The sequence below is a fragment of the Hibiscus syriacus genome, unplaced genomic scaffold (assembly GCF_006381635.1).
Source record: "Hibiscus syriacus cultivar Baekdansim isolate YM2019G1 unplaced genomic scaffold, ASM638163v2 tig00110118_pilon, whole genome shotgun sequence".
Classification (NCBI taxonomy): domain Eukaryota; kingdom Viridiplantae; phylum Streptophyta; class Magnoliopsida; order Malvales; family Malvaceae; genus Hibiscus; species Hibiscus syriacus.
Window position 1 is genome coordinate 781389 of NW_024062595.1, and position 5442 is coordinate 786830.

General features: G+C 34.6%; 1 pseudogene; it reads right to left on the bottom strand.

Moving 5' to 3' along the window:
- Positions 1-227: 227 nt before the first annotated feature.
- Positions 228-4116, bottom strand: LOC120215451 (annotated as a pseudogene).
- Positions 4117-5442: the final 1326 nt, after the last annotated feature.

A 5442-nucleotide genomic window follows, 5' to 3' on the forward strand; every position in this document is an offset into this window, starting at 1 on the left:
CCCGTTGTGTTCACCTTGCAGCCGTTTTACAATTTTCTCATCCTCTTACAAACATTACAATTAAACAAAGTTAATCTGAGTGATAGCAACTGTGGAAGAAGAAGAAGAAGAAGAAGAAGAAGAAAAATTATTACAGTTTTGGAAATTGAGGACCTCTAATGGGAACATGAACGTGAAGATGATGTTAGATTAACACAAAAATGAAGAAATCTTCTTCCATTTTTGTCTCAGAATAGTGTTTCAGGCAGTTTTGGAGAAGTTAAGGTTGCCACCATTTAAACTAGAACAACAACAACAACCTCATTAGTGAGCATTTGAGAATCATTCCATGTTAGTATGAAGAAAGTTAGTACCTTTGGTTGCTTGTATTTGGTTCGAATTGCAGTTAGAGGACAACCTTTGGTGTTCAACTGTAAATCTTGCAGTGCAACAACTGTGTTTCTAAGCTGTGATACATTATAAGCAGTGTAGTGTTCAAGTGTTGAATTCTGCAGAACAAAAATGGGGTTAAAATGATTAAGCCTTGCATGTGCATGCAAATCCAACCAAAATGAACCCAGAAATTGAGGATTGACCCATGGATGAGTTGAGTGATCCAATGTCCATCTTGCAAGAAATACAGCTGAGGCTGCCAGCATGGAAGGAGCCAAACTCAAGAAATCATACTCTATTAGTGTAAGCTCTGCTAGATAATTTGCCAAGTACTCCATTTCCATGCTTGGACTCTGCATTTTGTAAAACAACTCCAGCTAAATATTAGAAATCCCATTTCGAATTCAAGCTAAATATGTACCTTGTATGAAGCTTGTGCTGCTCTTAAGAATCTCCTGGAAAGAACCAAGAAAAATAGTAAATATTTCAACACTAATTATTTTCTTATGGATTTCTGTATTGGTCCTAACATACCTCAGGAAAGTTTTTGCAGTAGGTGCATATATTTGAAAACCAAAATACTTCACTACTCGAGTCTCCATTTTTAGCACCTGCAAACACCTTATTGTAAGAAATGTAACAAAATGTTGAAAAGTGAGATATTTGATGATGACCAAAGAGAATAGTAGTAATGGCATACTTCCTCTTTGGTGTAAGTGTTGTCTGTGATGAAACAGAATTCTTCTTCACGAGGGGCGCATATTTCCTCATACTTGCTTCAAGTTTAAACAGAGAATTAATGTTAGAAAGAATTACAGTAGGAACGCAAACGCACAACTTATTTTATGATAACCAGCAATGTTACTCGGATCTGAGGATGTGGTTGACTCATGTATGCTTAAATTTTTTAATGATTTTCATATCCAAATATGTGTAAAAAAATTTGAATATCTGACTGCAACAAACACTGCAATGGATGTGGAAGCGCTTACGAAGCTATTAGCATGCAAGTAATCCCAAGAAGTTGAAGTCGTCTTTCAATGTAGTTACTAGAGAGAAACCAATCAATTAGATGTACCGTGAGGTAAAGCGTGTCAGGCACCAACTTATATTCTTCAGATACCTGAAAACCAAGTAAATACTTCAATATACCATTTGCAACTTCCATTAAAATACACCTATGGTACCAACAACTGAACCCGATGTTGAACCGAAAACATCAACAAGTTGAATCAATGTGATTAAACAGTATTAAACTAACCTCCACAAGCCAATCAACTAAAATCCCCCGCATGCTTCGAGTGATATCGTGCTGTATTGTCTCCATAAGATTAGGATATGGAGTGCGGACAAGCTGAAGAACAAAAGTGATTTAGCCAAACGCAAACATCAAAAGTTCTAGCTAAGGATTCGGGTTTCTAATAAAGTCACAGTGGGACCAAGAACTGCAAAGTACACCATTAGACAGGATGCACACGTTATATGCAACTGAACTAAGCTTCTTGCATTCAAGTGTGAATGTCGGATACGGTTATGTGTCCATATATGTAGAGGTAATATCCCTGTATCCATGTGTCATTCACAAGTTCAGACATCGATTCATAAGAAAAAAAAAATAGAGTTGGAGCAACATAGTACCCTGAGTCTCAAAATTTAGATATAGATTGGGGCAGTAATTCATTTTACCAAATTTTCTGTTTTAGGGAATGAAATTAATTTGTTCTTTCTTTATAGAGGAACATCAATGGAAAATGGAACATCAAAGTATAACAAAGATAAGAATGACATAAATAGCACATACCTCAGCAACACGTAAGTTGTTATAGATATCTGGGGCATAGAGACCGCACAATTGAGGATCCTTCTTATCCAAATCAATGTCGACAAAGTCCGGGTCACTAGATGTTATCGAGGTCCCAGAAAATCTAATTTTCTCTGCAGTAATCATTTCAAAAATGTCAGTACTTGCAGTAGAAAGAAATATAAATTAAAAACATATTGCTTGGAAAATAAGTTTCCAACAACAATTAGTCTTATGGAAGTAATACTATGAGAAGTCTCCAAGAGGTTTCATATTTTACTACAAAATAGATAGTATTAAACCGAAAAGCCATTGGGATGGCTCACAAAAAAACATTTACTTCAGGTACATGAATCCTCCAACATTCCTATCGATCAAAATCCTCTCTTCAAGTTCTAATAGTTTCTTATCGTTATTAATCACCTGCAAACATATCTTCTTTGGTCTCTTCTTCAACACTTTACCCTATGCAATATCAGGTAGCTCAATCTTCTAAGTAGTGCATACGCTGGTAGACATTCTATATGGCCAAACCACCGTAAATGGTTTTCTCTTACCTTGGAGACGAATATCCACATTTCTAATTTTTTTCCTTCCTAATCTTATGAAGTTATAGACGATACAAAGAGATAAAAGCCTAAAACGCTATATAAATTTGGCTTTCTGGGATTGCTTGGGTTTTATAGAGTTTGGAAATAAAGGTCATTCCTTGGCTTTGTTGTTTATTTCCTTCAAAAGGTTGTCCCTTATTCCATTGATGAGAAGTCCTGTTTTGTGCAATGGAAGCAAATTTTTGGTTTCGAATGCACCTCAGATTAAGCAGCAAACAATCAATTTAAACCCTTTCATAGAGCTGATCCGTAAACTTTTCCTTTTCATGTCTCAGATCTTTACCGTAAATATAATTTTCATATTTCATTTGACAATTTATGAAATAAAGTTCTGTCACCTATCAACGTGGGTTCAACAATTGCACTCAAATGCCAAAAACTGAGGCATACAATTCTACCTCCAAGGTGTACTTTCTCCCGTGCTAAACAAACTTAATATGCATGCTTTCTTTCATATGAACTTCACTATCAACTTTGGAGGTAAGGGAGAAGGAGAAAGCTAACCATTTCTTTGGCGGTGGATTTGGGGTCGTGGAGGCATTGATGAGTTTTGATTTGAAAGCCAACGGTAATGTACACCATCATTTACGCTACTTAACAGAGGAGTAGCATCTTCTTTCGCATTAACTGAGCATGTAACTTCTAATTTATGTTCTGTTTTTGCATTCTGTTTTATGTCTTCATTTTGTAAGTTGGCTTGAGCTGGCTGGACTTGCGCTGCCACATCTGGGGCCACTTTAGACGATTTGGCTGGCCCTTTTCTAGCCTGCTTGCTGCTCCTAGCCTGGCTTATTGAAATCGTAAATCTTAAGTAATAGGTGGTATTGTGCTTCTTATGGTTTTCAACAAAAATATCTATCAACATGTGAAACTATAAACAATATCTAGCTGCTGCAGCTTTCATGAACAGATCGACAGTGCATACAGTAATATTTCTAAAAAATATATACATATGCAAGACCACAATCGAAGTGATATTATAATCAAGGATGGAAAGTTAACCTGGATTTTGGTTGCATTACTGCAGTTCCTATATGAATTATTACAGAAAACATTTGTGACATCCTGAAGAACTGATCTCTTCTTATGCTCAAGACCTGAATTTTCAGGTACATCAATATTGTTTTCATCCAAGGCTTTTCTTTTCATATTTGCTTGCTTAGGTGCATTTAGAGGCGGCAACTGTCCCGAAGCACGCAATGCAGCAGCTCGACTGCATGTGACTCGGCCATTAAGTTCACCAACATAAGCAGAAACTACATTTTCTTTCCTCATATTTACAAGTTTCTTAGAACCACAAGCCACAGCAATAAAATGAAGCTCGAAAATCCGAACCTGCATCCATGATGAAAGAACAAGGTCTCATTGAAACATATATCCAAAACATATGGAAATGTCTGAACATGGATCTAACAGGCATGACAAAGAACCTTTGACACATCAAATTTGAAACAAGAACACACATAATTTGTTGTGTCAGATTTTAACTTGAAATTACCATAACTTTACCAAACCACATCCTTTGTTCTCCTTTCGTTATTTTTAAGACAAATCTGTAATGTGACAATGCTTTGTTTTATGAGAAACCCATTTCACCTATCATTTATAAAACAAAAATTTAAAAACAAGAAATATGAATGCATTAAAAAGTTTGTCAAAAGAAAAGATAGAACAGATTAAAACTTTAAGAACTTGAATATTTGACAAAAGGAAACAAATCCAACAATAAACCTGAAATCTTTAATAAGCTAAGAACTTGAAAAACAGTACATAGATCTGAAATCTTTCCAAATTTTGGCTCTAGCTTTTAGATACGAGGACCGGAAATAGCAACCTAAAACAAAGAGAAAAATCAAGGGTAACACGTGCAAAATTCAAAACACATTTGAAACAATCAATAATCCACAATAATGTCGATGTAGATTTGTCAACAAAAGAACTAAAGAATAAAAAGGAAACAAAAATTACGTCTAGTTAATGTTTCCAAATATGCAGAACGTCTAAAATAAAATCATCTATAAAAGTCAAGATTCTTAAAACCAGAAATTATATATTTTCAAAGCACCGTTTTCCCTAAAAGATTGAAAATTTATGTAAACCAAGATCGATCTGGTGATTTTTTGAAGCATTGCACATTGAAATTCAAACAAAAAGAAGGAAAAAGCTTCTGCAAATGGGCATTGAAAAGAATCAATGAATGTGTATTAAAATTGAAGCTTTGACCTTTTTTTCAAAGCTCAAAGAAACATCCCTTCGAGCTTAGAAAGAAGAAATGTTTGATTTTTTTTCCTCGTTATGGAGAAAAAGGAAGAGAGAGCCAGTGAAGTGAGCTGTGAGCGGGATAAAGTTTAAACTTAAAATTTAAAAATGTAATTAAATACTAATAAAAGCAAATTGGAATAAGAATATTTTATATGGTGGTTTCAGGGTTTAATCTGATCCTTGGACCGTGTGAACTCTGAAGACTTTTACATTAATTCATGCTCCCACTAAATTGGTTTTGATTTTGTGTTGGTTGGGATTTATATTTCTTTATATATTTGTCATTTGACTATAAGTATTTATATATTTTTACAAAGTCGTGCTTAAATTTAAAATTTCAAAAAATAATAATACTTAACTACTAAAATCATTTTATTCGCAATTTAAATAGGCCTA